Source organism: Thalia democratica, chromosome 2, assembly GCF_965202585.1.
Source record: "Thalia democratica chromosome 2, ktThaDemo2.hap1.1, whole genome shotgun sequence".
Taxonomy (NCBI): domain Eukaryota; kingdom Metazoa; phylum Chordata; class Thaliacea; order Salpida; family Salpidae; genus Thalia; species Thalia democratica.
The window spans coordinates 59,955,284-59,970,152 of NC_139166.1; the positions used below are offsets into that span (position 1 = coordinate 59,955,284).

The following is a 14,869-nucleotide window of genomic DNA, read 5'->3' on the forward strand; positions in this document are numbered from 1 at the left end:
AAAAATGTCATATACCAGGCCACAGTAAAAACTGACAATGCAACTAAATCATATATTGGTCTAAGCGCCAACCAATTTAAAAAAAGAGTGGCAACCCACAGAACGACAATAAATAGCAACCCAGAAGATAGAAATTATATTCAATACAAACAAGCAACTGAGCTATCAAAATACATCCACACATTGAAGAACGAAAATAAGAATTATGAATTGACTTGGACAATACTGGAAAAAGAATATGAATCAAGACCGAGAATCGAGACGTGCAGGTTGTGCTTGAAAGAAGCATTAAAGATCCTACAAGCAGATAAGAACTGTATTAATAAAAGATCAGAAGTAATGAGCTCTTGCAGGCACAGAAACAAATTTTTATTATTCTATTGGAATGAGTCTAAAACCTAATAATTTAAATATTTTTAGCATTTTAATCATCCGTTAGTTTTTTCAGAATTTTGTTAAGAATTTGTTGTGTTTTCGTTTATATTACTGCATTTAGTTTTTTAATTTCTTTTATTTTTATTTATTAATTAATACCAATATTTAGTTCACCTAATCATGCATTTTTCATTAAAATTTGAATAGTTAATGTTTATTTATTTTTTACGCATCAATGAGTTCAGATTCACATTACTGCCAATGTCTAAATGTTATTTACTGTTTTGAAATTATTTGAAAAGGTCGGCCAAGGCTCACCGAAACCGGTAATAAACCAGAGCAGTGCTTAAACATTTGTTTTATTATATAAATAAAGTAAAATATTTTAGGATTTTATTATTTTTTATTTTAATATAATTAATAGTTGCCACATGGTAGCAATACCGAGAAAACATTCATAATTGCAGATGAGGATCATACACTTGGTAATGCGCTCAAATACATACTTGACAAAAAGTTGGTTTAAAAATACTTTTGGTTAAGCAATTAATTGTTTAGCTGTAATGTAATAGAAGACTGTTAAAATTTGTTTGTTTATATTTCTATTTCAAGTATATTTGAACAAAAAGAAGTTAAATTTTTTCTACTCTGCTAAAAGTTTTATCAAGTTGTAAATAAGTTTTTTTTTGTTTGAATTGGAAAGTGTGTTGTTCGCAACATTAATTTTAATATTCACAATAAAAGTTCTTCAAGTTTATCTGATTAAATATTTAAAAGTTTTTTTAAAGTCTTAGTGGTGTACATCATATAAAAAAACTTTAGGGTCACTGATTTTTAAACTTACTTAATTAAAATAACTGTTGTCATTATGTAGTTATTGTCTCTAATGCATATATATCAGAGTTCTTATAGAAAATTCCCTATAAGTTTTCAGCTATATTTTTTATATTTGACAAGCATCACTAAATCAGCTTGTGCAAAAAAAAAGACTTTCACGTTTTTGGTTTTCTATTTAAAAGTTATCACAAAATCACTTAGTTCGGAATTTAAGACGATTTTGAGAGAGTTTTAAAGAGTTTTATGAAAGTATTATATATATATATATTTAAAAAAAGTTTTTTTACAAAAATTAAGAAAGTCCTCCCGAAGCTTTTTTCAAATTGTTTCTGATTTTGCACAATGTGTTTTTTTTTTACAGTTGCCACATGTAAAATGATTTCAAGAAAAAAACTTCGAGGTTGCATTTTTTGGTCCCATTTAGTGTAGACTGGTTTTTTTTTCATGAATTCAAGAATCGCCCTGTGAAAGCTTTTTAATATCTGATAAATTTTTGCACAACCTGATATATTCTAAAAAATCTAGCTAAAAACTCAAAGGTCATAATTTTATAAGCACCCTAATTATTTTCGTGCTATAAAGAAGTTCAATAGTTTGAAATGTTTAGTGTAAGATATAAACTTAATTAAAAATTGTTAATTAATAAGTTATTTTTGCTCAGTAACTTTGTGAGCAGTATATGTTCACTTTGTTTTTTAAAACATTAGTTGTAGTCCAAATATATATGTTTAATTTTAATTGCATATTTAAAACCTAAACTGCAAAATATTTCAGCTCGAAAGTTCAATTTTCCGGTTATTCAAAACCACACCCCTCTGAAAATAAAATCCATGTCAGAATTCAGACTTATAAAGGTTTGTTTTATTTATTTTTAAAAAGTTATTAATAAATACTTTTTACTAGATTTTACTTTTTAGTTACTTTAAAAGTATTGTTTTATAGAAGTTTACTTTTAAATTAAGGTATTAATGATTTAAATGTAAATTAAATAAAAAGCTGCACAATTTATTACCAAAAAAATCTGAATTTTCCCTTTGCAATAGCCTTGATAATAATATTTTAAAGTGCAAGTTTAAAGCTTTTTATTTTTTTCTTAAATCAAATTTTACGCTTTTGTTATTCTTTTCTCAACCGTAAAGTTAATTAGTTTTGGAGTAAAATTAGTTTTCGTTTGGTAATACTCAAATTTTCAGTGGTATTAATTCAGTAATATTTTAAATTATTTTTTAATAAGATAGTAATTTGAAGGTACTATTGACCTTCATATTATACTTTTTATGAGTTAAATAAGACATAAATTTTTCTTTTAAATAAAATTATTTACACAAAACATTATATTTAAAGATATGCACAATTTATCATTTTATAGAGTTTTTAAATTGTTGGTGGGAAAATTTAAACCGTTATTAAAGAGGTTTAATACCAATCAAAAAATAAGTATTTGAAAATTCCATAACAAGTTTTTATTATTTTAAGTTTTGCTTATATGTTTTGCTTTAGTTTTAAAAACCTGTTAATTTTTTTTTAATTACAAAACAAAATTTATATCACATAATTTTTAACATTAGAATCATCTTACAGCCAAAGGCTTTGTATAAGTTTAATTAAATAAATTATAATTCTAATAAACAAATAATTTTTTTCAGAGTTTTCCGCCGTCCAGGTTTTCAAGGATAGTCTAAGAGATCTTCATGGAGAATGTGCCCATGTCTTAAATTTATTTAAAGTTTGTGTTAATAGTATTTACATTTAAATTTCAAGCTTTATCTGTTTTCAATTTGTTTTTATATTTTAAAAAGCTAAAGAGTGATGTTTTAATTATATTAATTATAGTTTTATTCAAAACTTGATTGAAATGAAGATTTAACACAAAAAATATCAAAAAAATCTAGTATACTTTGATTTAAAACTTTTTGTTTTTAAACTTTGAATGTTTTCTTAATTGATAAAATAAATGTAAATATCTTTAATATAAAGAGAAAAATTTAAATATTTTTTTTTTAACTAACAGAAAGAAGTAGCAAAATACAAGGAAACCAAAATTGAAGAATAAGTTTTTTTAATCGGAATAATTAATTTTAAAACTTGTTTTTCTAAATCCAAGATGGTTTTAAACTTTTTTTAAAGTTTAAGTTTCACAAAAAACTTTATTTCGCGCAAAAGTTGTAAAAAAAGTTTTAGTTTATATTTTAAAAATGTGCTTTTAGAAAGTTTTAAGCATTGTGTGATAAAAACTTTTAGGTAACTTTTATTAATAGAAAATGTTTCACTTCTTTTACATCTTTATGATTTGCTTTATTCCGAAAAATAGGTGTTATTTTATATCTTTTTAGTAAAACTTTTTATGATAATTTTCTTTGGTATAGTTTTCTAAATAAGATAATCTACTTAAAATATGTTTTTTTTAGAAACTGATGGTTCTTAAACAATGAAATTAGTTTAAGAATGTAACTTATTGTTATTTAGTAAAATGAAATATGTGTATAAGTAGAAGTTATCTGAAAAAATTTATAATTGATATTTGTATATGGGAATAGTTTTTATTTAAATAAGATTTTTTTAAATCCATTTTATATTATAGCTCTTGTTTAAGTATTCCTAATCATGGTTGCAATCGGGCTAGCTTTAAGATATTGTTAAAAAGTCTTCTAGTTTTTGTAATATTTTAAACTAGATTGAGTTTTTAATATTTTATAAAAAACTTATGCTGTCATTTAATAATTTTAATGTTGATTAAAAATATTATGTAACTTAAGCATATATGTAATGAACTCATGTATTAAGCTACTTAAGCTCTACTTGAATGTAACAAAGGTATAATCAATGCTCTATATTAAACTTATGTTTAAAATCCTGCTCTTAGTGATTAAAAAATTAAGTACAAGCGAATAAAATAATTTGTTTCAACGTCTTTAAAACATGCACTGTGTGTAAATTTCAATTTTTTTTAATTAGATTATATACTTTATAGACTTTCTTTGTGGTTGAATGGAAAAGTAACTGAATAACTATGAAAAGTAAAGCTTGATTGATTATGCATGTATTTAAATATATATACATATACCTCAAAAACTTCTGGGTAAACTGGATTGTAGTTAGTTTTTTAGGATGTTTTAATAAACTTAGACCTTTTTTTTTTCGAATTAAAGAGTTACAACCCTTTTTAATTTATTGTTCAAAATAATTTTGCATTAACGTTTAACCAAGTAATATTAGTTAAAAATTTTCTACCTTTATTTGGTTATTAATAATTATAACAAGTTGTTTCTTAACTTAGGAACCCTTTATTAAAAAACATAAAGCTAAGAATTGAAATTATTCAAACAAGGGTACACTTTAGTTAGATTATTATCTAGCTAGAAATAATAATGAACAAAAATAATGTTATCAATAAGTGAAGAACACTGCACTAACTTCAAATACGATACTGATTTTAACTTATTAAATTTAAAAAAAAAAAAACTTTTTACTCACTAGTAACTACCTACATCAAGGCTGATCGTTTAGATAATACAATAAAGCACCTTTATTTAACAGAATTATTTCAAACTCTTATGAGGTTATCAATACTTGCTAAATAATAAAGTTTTAATTTAGTGTTTAAAATTCAAAAAGTATTTCTGACAATCAACAAAAATGTAATGTTTAAATTGACTTTTAAATGCAAATAAAACAATGTAGCTTTATCTCTTTATAAAAACTAGTAACTATCTATACCAACGTAGAACGTTTAGATAATACAATAAGGCAAAACTTTATTCGTTAGTTGGAATAAAGTTTTGATACTAAAACATCTGTGGTATATATTCCGATAAGCTTAGCTTATCAGGATCTCCAGGATTTAACGCATTTTAACGTTACTTCTTAAAATAATACTTATAAAGAAATTGCTAGTAATAAATTTGTTGTGTGATTTGAAAATATTTTTTATACTGGGCAAACAGCTGGAAGTGAAACGGCGTAAGCTTGAATTGAAAATTGTTGAATAAATTATATTTAATAGTTAAGCTCTTTATAACGAGCACTCTACAACATAGAGAACTTTATAACATGTGTAAAACTTATTTAAAAAAGGTTTTATCTTTAAAAAACTCAAGGACAATATATAAAAAATTACTATGGAAAGTTTATGTTTAAAAATGTTTATTAGATTCGCTTAAACAGATTAGCCTGACTCGAAAGCTTATTTAGATTCTGCAGATAAAACTACATTAGTTTAATGTACTGACGAGCAAAGCTTGCTATTAAACATAAATAAAACTTAACAAATTTCTTATAAAATTTTACGAGGGTAGCAGACAAAAATTACATCTAATTACTAGATATTTTTAAGATAATACTTTAAGTAATTATAATTACTTTCCTAAAGATTTTTGATGCCTAATATTAACTATTCTGCCGCAAGAAATTATAATTTAAATAAAGACGTTTTAGGCTTTAAAATAAGAGTTAAAAAAAGTTAATAAGGTAAAAAATGAAATAGCTTTAAAAATATCATTCTCTTTTTTGTAGAGTTTTTGACCTTGTTGAACTGAATATTTTATCATTGAACTTAAAAAAGAATAAATCATTGCAGTTATTATACATATAAATGAAACATCATGGTATAGTAAACTTCCAAGTGTACTTAATTTTAAGCTACTCATACAAAGCATTTGTCTTCTTTTTTGATTTGTGAAATCATTTGGAAAAGTAGTTTAAGAACTTTTAAAAACTAATAAGTTTATTATTGTGTAATTATAGTAAAGTTGTTTAATGTCTCATGATCAAAAATGTTTTGTGAAGTTTTGAATTGATTGTATGTATAGTTTATATTGCTTTTTTTTTCAATTCGATTTAAGAACATTAGAAAAAAAAGAAAAGATCAACTGTAGTCAAGCATTTTGTTAAAAAATTGCAAGATCTTTTTATCTAATGTCTAATAAAAATACTAAATGCGTTAAGGTTGTAATAAGTTGGAAGTACACAGAACAGTTAAATAATGTTTTAGTTTTAATAGAAACAACTTAAATAAGTTAAAGAAAAAAAAAACTTGATTGTTTTTTATTCGTAATTGAAAGCGATAAAAACTGCTTTGTAATAACAAAGCGTAATGCACTGTGTTACTTTATTTATAATATATTTTTTTTACTTTTTCAATTAAAAACATCATTTTAAAACTATAATTAAAAGTATTAATCTTCAATTATGAATAAAAGTTTTGGGTTATAATGACATTAAATAAAAATTATAAGTTATAAACTTAAAAAACAGTTTTTCTAAACAAGCTGTAAACGACTTAAAAAGTGAACTTCTTAAATGTTTTACTAAGTAAAGCTTTCATTCAATATTTTCTTTAGTATAATGATATTGACAATTATACCAATTTTAAATAAAAATGTTCTGTTTAATTTTCGTTATTAATAAGATAATTTATTTAGAAATATTCAAAATTACAAAGTTTATCTTTGGCTAAACTAGCACTTAATCAGTCGAAAACACATTAATGACCTAACTAGTAAACTTAATTTATACAATCTGATAGTAAATAGTAAGTTTGTTGAAAGACAAAATTAAAATTGCTCAAAGTATTTTGTACTAGGACCTGGTGCACGAAGAACTTTTCGGTTATCGAGTCGCACACCACGGATACCTTTTAAGGTCTTGTCAAGGTAAGTGGTAACTATAATATTCCGAGTTTTTAAATAACAATTCGGTCTTAGTCTAAATTCTTTTAGATTGATAAAAAATTTTTCATTTGTATCAAATTTTAGTTGAAAAACAATGGCTAGAAAAGTAATTTGCATTAACTAAATAGTTTTAGTTATAAAAAAATCTCAAGTAATATTAATTAAAACTCAACGCAGATTTAAATAAACGTGTAAAATATTGTATATTAGCTATTTTTAAAACATTAATAGTATTCTAATTAAAATAATGCTTATGAAAAATCAAAAGCATAAAAGTTGTCTTCTTTTTGTTTAAACTAAGTTTTCAATGTTTGAACAACTAGAGTTACTTTAGATGTTTTAATTACACGTTGAAACAAATAAAATCCGTTTAAATGTTCTGAAAACTACTTAAAAACTTAAATAATAATGTCTAACGACTTTTACAGGCTAGTTCAAAAACACACTTTCAAGTTTAGTGTTATGTTTAAAAAAACGTATTTTAAATTTTGCAGAAAGTAAAAAAACATAAGTTATACTAAATTAAGTACTTTACAAAACCTTTTTTTTTTAAGTAAAATATAAATCTTTATTTTTATTCAACTAACTTTTAGCTCCTTAAGTAATTTTATTGTATAAAAAACACTGCTCGTTAAACTTGGTGTTTTGTTTAATAATAGAGATTTAAATAAAAAACAAAAAGTTTAATATTTACTATGTAAAAAAACACAATGATGCAGAAAACTAAATCTATTTTTGTGACTATTCTTTCTATACTGTCTATGAACAACAACAACTAAGTTCAACAATTCACTTATGGCTAAATGCGGAAACAGTTATCTGAGTTTCCTTTTCGTTGCTAAACGACCTAAATATTAAATAAATTTATGTTTTATCAAACATCAAACAGCGAATATTTGTTAACAATTTACGGAAACAATTAACGTATTATCATTACCTTACCATAAATGCGTTAGTGTTTATTCAAAAAAGTGTCTAATTACAGTTCTCTTGTGCTAATTTGTAGCTAAAAAGTAGGTCAAAGTTAAAACTGTGTCAAGCTCAAGTTTTCGCGTTCAAAACGAGGTCACGTGATATTTAATGTTAAAAATAGAAGAAGATTACACAGTGTTTTGTTTTGTAGCAGTTTCAAAATAGCTATGTTTATTGAAGCAGTTAGACTGTTTTTTCATAAGTTTTTTATGCTTGAATATATAGTTTATTTTAAGTTTAAATTTTTATTATACATCGCTTTGTCAGTTTTACATTTTTGATTAATATTGTTGTTTTTAAGTTGCTGTAAAGATAAAAATGCTTTTTGTCAATTGTTTTGTTAAATAAAAGTTTTTGTAACTTTTTTAAAGTAGTTTACTTATTTTTTCATACACTCACTTAACTAATTTCTTTGTTACTAAAACAAAATTGATACCTTTTATAAGTTTTAATTCAAAAGTTAAAACATTACTTTAAAGTAAAACTACTTGGTTTTTGAAATAGAAAATAATCTTTTATTTAATAATCATAACCTACATTATAACTGTTTATTGTGTTTTTTTTTTTTGCAGTTTATTGATAGAATAAAATTGTTGTTTCTCATTATGTTTATTGAAAAAGTTAATTTTATTTACAGTTTCTAAAAGTTTGTTTGTAAGCTTCTTAAATACTTGATTTTATATCTATAGCTAAACAATTTTCAGCTGTCTAGCTGGAGATTTTTGTTTGTTAAGTAGAACATAGTTTGTGTTTTAGTTTTGATTATTTATTAACTTTTAAAATTTTATATTCCTTTATGGTAGACTTACTTTGTTATCTTTTAAATTATTCCTAAAAAAATTTATTTTAAACTTATCTAACAAGGTTTTGTTTTTAAAATATTTGTATAAAATAATCTGTAAAGAAATTTTCTTAAGTAAAACTTTTTTGTTTTATGGGAATAACTTAAAACAAATAGTCTATTAATTTTAGTTTTTACTTATTCAAAAAAATCTTACTGTAACTTAAACCTAAACAAAATGTAAAACTTTTAAAGGATTTAAATATAGAATTGAAAATGCTAGGCTCTATTGGTCTTCTGCTGATTATGCTGCTCACTTTTTCTGCTGGTTAGTTTCACCTCATTTATTTTAATTATTTTTTATAAATTAATTTTTAAATAAGTCAGTTACAACTTGATTTCAACTTTCAAAATATAACTTTATTCAAAAACGTTTTTGTAAAAACAATATTGAAACTTGAATAAAAAAAGTAATGATCATCCATTTTTGAGTTTCAAAATGTAAGCTTATCTTAGTTCAAAGCTGTTTAAGAGTAATTTGTACAAATTTTATCACTTCTAATTACAAAATATCTTTAAAGTTTAAGATTTTCATAGCATAATAATTAGTGATAACATTTTCTTAAACTAACAAATTTCAGCAAAAATAAATACAAAAACCTAAACGTCTATGGTTTGTTTTATTTAATTATTTTGTACCTTTAATTTAGATTTTTACTTGATACTACAACAGTTGTTGGTTTTAAACTTTTTATTTACATAGTAAGTAAACCATTATCTGTAAAAAAAACTTTTACTTTACTGTATTTAACAAAATTATGTTTCAATTTTATCTATATGAATATAGTTTATTTTTAGTTGATTTCGAAACTTTTTTTTCGTAGTCTTTTTTAGTTGATTCACAAATATTGTTATTTAAAAAATCTAGTAACTAAATAAACGTTTTTTTATGTTAAAACTAAAAAATTATAAGTTACACAAAAATTCTAAATTATATTTGTATATTATTCTTGTTTTGAAAATATTATAAATACTTTTAAACAAACTTATACAAAGCTTTAAATATTCCTAAAATGCTTAACTAAAACTGTTATTAAAAATGTATATCAAGTATAAAAATATAGTTTATGCACTTTTAAACTCATAACAAATAATCAAGAATTTGAGAACTTTCAACTGTTTTATTTACACTACATAACATAGATTTAAACAATCAAAATTGGAAATTTAAACTTTATTGAAAAACGTTTGTAAAAAATAAAAATAAACAGGATTGAAAGCAAAGATTAATGTATGATGTGTTTATTTATAAAAAAAATTTTAAAAAGCAAAGTTAATTATAAGAAATAAATATAACAAAACATATTTTTTAAATTAAAAAATGCTAATAAAACTTTCAGATTGATGTGATTGACCAAAGTAAATGCCATTATTGACAAAATTCCTAGAATTAAGTAAGACAGTAAAAGTTAAAAATCATAGTTTTACGAACAAACTAGAGTTTTGTGTATAAAAAAAGTATTTAAACTAACTATTTTAAGACTCCGACACAATCTCAAAAAATTTTAAGTATAACTTCATTTAGAAACTTTTGGTTAAGATGTTTAGAATAGAAATATATAAAAGCATATAGTTGTGTCATTTTTATATCAGTTTACAAGATTCTAAATAGAAGTTTAAATTACTGATTATAATTTACTCGTATCCCACATAAAACTAAAACACTTATCATATAAACTTACATATAGATATATTTTTCAATGTTCATAAAAAAAACATTTTTTTTTTCAATTTGATTCTTTAAATTTACTAATTGCTTAGATATTCTAATACATAAGAAAGTACAAAAGTTTTAAGGTAATAACTAACTAGAAATCAATATGTTGAGATTTTTTGTACTCAAAAGGTTTATATAGCAGAGCTATTGATGCTGTGTAAAAATACCATAGTTTGCTGATAACTTAGTATGGTCATTAAAAGTCAAAAACAATTTATTTGTATTAAAAGTTAACATGAGGTTTAAAAAATTATGTATGAACATGTATTTTGCTTAAAACAATCTTGACCATTACGTTTTTTTCTATCTCTTAACTATTGTATCTGAACACTTTTTAAACCAAAAGCAAAATAACATGAATATTCTATGCACAAAACTTCACATTAAGATTGTTCAAGCACAAGCTCGAAATAGGTTTTTTAAAACAACGCATAAAATAACTAAAAGTTTAAAATTAAAAACTAATTAATAAAAATAAAAACGTTTTTAAAAAGTTTGAAGCAGCTACAAATAGCCAAATATATTTAAAACAAGTTCACAGTTACAATAATTGAACAGGTCTTCCTGTTGAGCGAATTAAGCCCAAGGAACCAGGAGAAAATGTAACGCACTATAAGCATAAGACTTGTAAGTTTTAATTTTTTAAACAATTTTTTTGTTTTTGAAATTATCAATTTATAGATGATTCTTAAAAAATGCAGAAAGTTTATTTTCACTTAGAAAACTCTAAGCACTTCCGAAAGTTACTATTGATTTAGGTATTTAAACTTTAACCATTCCAAAATTAAATGATGCTTTTGCTAGAAGACTAAAATTAGGAAAACTGTAAAGACGTAGTAGTTCAACGTTTGTATAGAGTTGTAAACTACTAGAAAAAAATTAATTAAAGTTAATGTTTTTCCGTAAATAAACAGTTAAATTTTATGAAAATAAAGTATAAGCTCTTTCAAACTAAATTTTAAATAAAAATTGCACACGTTTGTACTTAAACTGATACTTAAATCGATATAAAGGTAGATTTTTTGTTTATATTTAGAGTTGGTTGCAATAAATGAACCCATTTGCTTTTTAAGTAGTCCATATCCGTATGACATTTGTTGAATCTGTAAAAATAAATGATTAGTTTATTTAAATTTATTTGTATTTTTAACTCTGTGATAATTTTTTTAAACCTTAAAAACAACTTATTTCTGTGAAACTTTTTTTATTAAAAGTCAGCTTAATTACCAGCAATTAACTTGTACTTAATTCCATGAGTTACATTTGTCAGATAATAGGGAGTCAAAGTTTAGTATATATCTCAACATAAAATGGCACAAAACAAACAGTAAACAATTTAACAGACAATCAACATCAATCAGTAAACAATTTAACAGACAATCAACATCAGTCTGTAAATAGTTTAACAGACAATCAACATCTCATTAAAGAGGAATCTGGAATTGGTGACATGGAAAAAAATGGTTAGTTAAAAATTTTTAATTGTAAGGTTAATTGTTTAAAGATAAACTACAACTTTAGCTATTAATATAAGTATTATGCACTATTTAAAATGTCTAAATTTAAATATTAGGTATCTTATTAGTTTCAATCAAAAAACAAAGGTTTAAGATGTGTTAAAAAACAACTTAAATTTTAAAAGTTAAATCGTTTAAAGTAAAGTATTTTGTTTTTTTGTTATTTTTGAGTTTATAAAGTTTGTAGTACCATTTAATATTACATTCAAAACTAACAAACTTAAAACCTATAAAAACTTTAAAAATTGTTCCTCAAAAATTAAAAATAAAACCTATGCAAAAACTAATTTAATTTTGGTGTAAACAAATTATATGTACCCAAACTATATGTAATTTCAGAAAAAGCTGATAAAAAATTAACTTTTTATAATTACAACAAAATTACAATGCATTTCGAAATAAACTTGAAATTCTAACGTAACTTTAAAAAGATTTTCCTAGTAGAAAAAATAAGGATTTCAAAATTTTAATAAGAAAGATTACATTTGATTTACAAAAAAAAAACTATATAAACAAAATATAATTTTTTTAAAAAGATATAAATTACAGGTAAAGTTAAAGAAGTTCTTAATTTTGTAGACAGTTTTAGCCATAAACGTATAAAAGTCAACTAATAATATTAAATAGTTTTTTTATAAGTTTAAGATGAACAAAAACATAGTTATTTTCAAACTTTAAAAAACAACCATTAAATTTGTAGGAAAACTATTTAGAGAGTAAAAAACATAAGTAGTTGAATTTCAAGGTAAATTAAAACATTCCTAAAACAAAAAACTTAAATAAAGAGAAAAAAAGTTGTTTTAAAAGGTAAAAGAAATTAACTATAATTAAAATAGCTATTTTTAACCTGTTAAGTCATCAACCTCATAGTTCGAAAACTTCAAAATAATTTCAAATATTTAGTAAACATGCTCTAAATAGTATACAAACTATAAAAAAAAAACCTTGCAAAGTTTACCATAATTTTGATGAATTAATTATTATAATTTTTTCTAAATAAGAATATTAAAAAGAAAAAACAACTAACAATCAAAGTAACTATTCAAAACTTACAATGCTAAAAAAATAACAGAACACAGAATTGGACTATATACAAGAGGACGTAACAACCGAAATGGGCAAACAAGCAAGAAACAAACCAGTTAGTTCAACATTTTACAACTTCAGTTATTTATTCAATTTTTAACACATGATTATTTTGTTTAAAATATAATTATAACACTATAAAGAGTAGAAATACAACCATAACTAATAACAATAATTATGCATAGTTAACAAAATAAAAAGTTTACATGACAATTCAATTTAAGACAAATCAAATTCGCAATTCTTATAAGAATTAAAAAGGGCTACATCTCAAACAACAACTCGAAAATAAAAAAAACTAAATGTACCTAAAGGTCTAACTGTTAGATTAAGATAATAAAAAACTTCTTAAAATATCTATTGAATGAGATAATGTACAACAACTCAGGATTTATATAAAGTAAGATTAAAAAGTTAATTAACTTTTTTTATTAGAAAATTTATAAAGAAAATTACCTTTTTCAAATTTATTTGGTATCTCAAAAAAACTTTTTCTATGTCTGGCCCACAAAATGCCTTAAAACTAAAACTTGTCCTTAAACTTAAGATATTTTTACCCTCGTTAAAAAGATCAAAAAATAATAAAGTATTTTTAAAAATTAAAAGTTTAAACTAACTTGCAACAGTATCTTGCAACATTGATTTAAGAAAACATCTGGATCTGACCGATTTTTGGTTTGTGGATCAAGTTTCTTCTTTTAGCTTCATCTTTTAGATTATTTTGTGTTTTTCAGTTGCCTACTTTTAGTAGGCTTCATAACTTGACTAAATTGATTTGTTGCTTTACTTTCAAAAAAATTCATTATTTTTCTGTTATGTTTTTTTACTTATTAACTCAATGTTTCACATGCAGATATAACTTAATTTTATACAGTCTTTGTAAACATAAAAGCTTATTTTGCTTTCTTCTCTTAAACATTTCTTTATATATTTAGGAATTGTTGTTATATATATTTAAAATTACAGATATAAAATAAAAGCGACTACATAAAATATGTTTTTTGTTTCTCTAATTGGTTTTTCAATTTACATTTGTATATTGAACTTTGTAGTTGTAGCCAACTGATTTTAATGCGGCAAATTGGTGATATTTGCTGTACTTATGAGACCATATGATTTCGATGTGTATTTGTTTCATTAAGAAGAATCTGAAAAAAAAAATTCAAAATAAAAAGTTTGCCCTCCAAAAAACTAATTTCACCCCCAAAATCACATAATTTTTGATTTTTTGACTTCAATTAAACAGTAATAAAATCTTTTATACATTTTCTAGATTTATAATTTATGTCTTAAATGAAAGCTTATACTTATTGGCATTTATTTAAAGACATATTAAATGCTTTTGATGTATAATGACGTCATAATCACCCTAAATGTGCAAAATTTGTCTGTAAAATGTTGGGGCAGGGAGTACAGCACATTTTTTCGGTCATATTGAAAATTTTCAAATAAGTACATATGATTCGGATAGCAAGCCTTTTTTGTATTTGTGGCTGAATTAGCCTTTAGCTGGATAAGAAGAAAAATGTTGTTTGTTTTCTTTTTTATATTTGGCAATGCATATTATAAAATGCACATAAATTTTATACTAAAATAATTTATTTCCAACATATTAAAAAACTATAACATGGAAAATAAACAAAACAAAACATATAGTGCTGTCTTTAAAATTCAATTAATTAAATATCTAATTGTAGAAACTAAAATAGATATGTATTTATGACGAGCAAATTGATATTTTTGCAGAATTTTCAGTTTTAAATGAAAACAATAAACTAGCTGAACTAATTAAATCTTTTTCTCAACTTAAACCAACTACTAGATTTGGAAGAGAACATATTAGCAAGAATGCACT

The 14,869-nt window shown here is 23.1% G+C and overlaps 1 long non-coding RNA gene across 1 annotated transcript; it reads left to right on the forward strand.

Annotated features, from left to right (window-relative positions):
• The first annotated feature begins 808 nt into the window (after positions 1–808).
• LOC145830103 (uncharacterized) lies at positions 809–3,315 on the forward strand. The gene is made up of 4 exons (XR_014369617.1): positions 809–891; positions 1,987–2,066; positions 2,859–2,938; positions 3,224–3,315. It is a non-coding gene; the product is annotated as an uncharacterized LOC145830103 (long non-coding RNA).
• The last annotated feature ends 11,554 nt before the right edge of the window (positions 3,316–14,869 follow it).